Genomic DNA, 393 nt, shown 5'->3' with positions numbered 1-393 from the left:
TTGCCACAGGGCATGGCAGGCGTGCCGTGGCTCCTGGAGAAGCAGCAAAGCAAACCCCAAGGTGTTCCTGGCTGGTGTAGCGTAAGCCTTTTGTCTTCGGCTTATCTGGAGCTGGTTTTAATTTGCAGCTCCCTGATTGCGTGCAGTGACCTTGGCCTGAGCCTGTTCCGCAGCCGGGGGCCCCTGGAGAACATCATAAACGCCATCCATCTGAAGTCACCCGCGGGCGAAGCGAGGGGACGGGGCTCATGCCAGCCGGGTGCAGCTTCCTCCGAACCTGCTGTCGAGGCAGTGGGAAGTGGGGAGGGGGTTGGCACGCGTTGCCACGCTGCTGCAGCCAGACGCCTTCCAGCGCAGCCCCCGGAGCTGGCTGGGGACGACATTGAGCGGCAG

This window comes from Eurypyga helias, unplaced genomic scaffold (assembly GCF_000690775.1).
Source record: "Eurypyga helias isolate BGI_N326 unplaced genomic scaffold, ASM69077v1 scaffold21270, whole genome shotgun sequence".
NCBI classification, from domain to species: domain Eukaryota; kingdom Metazoa; phylum Chordata; class Aves; order Eurypygiformes; family Eurypygidae; genus Eurypyga; species Eurypyga helias.
This window is presented reverse-complemented; position numbering follows the sequence as displayed.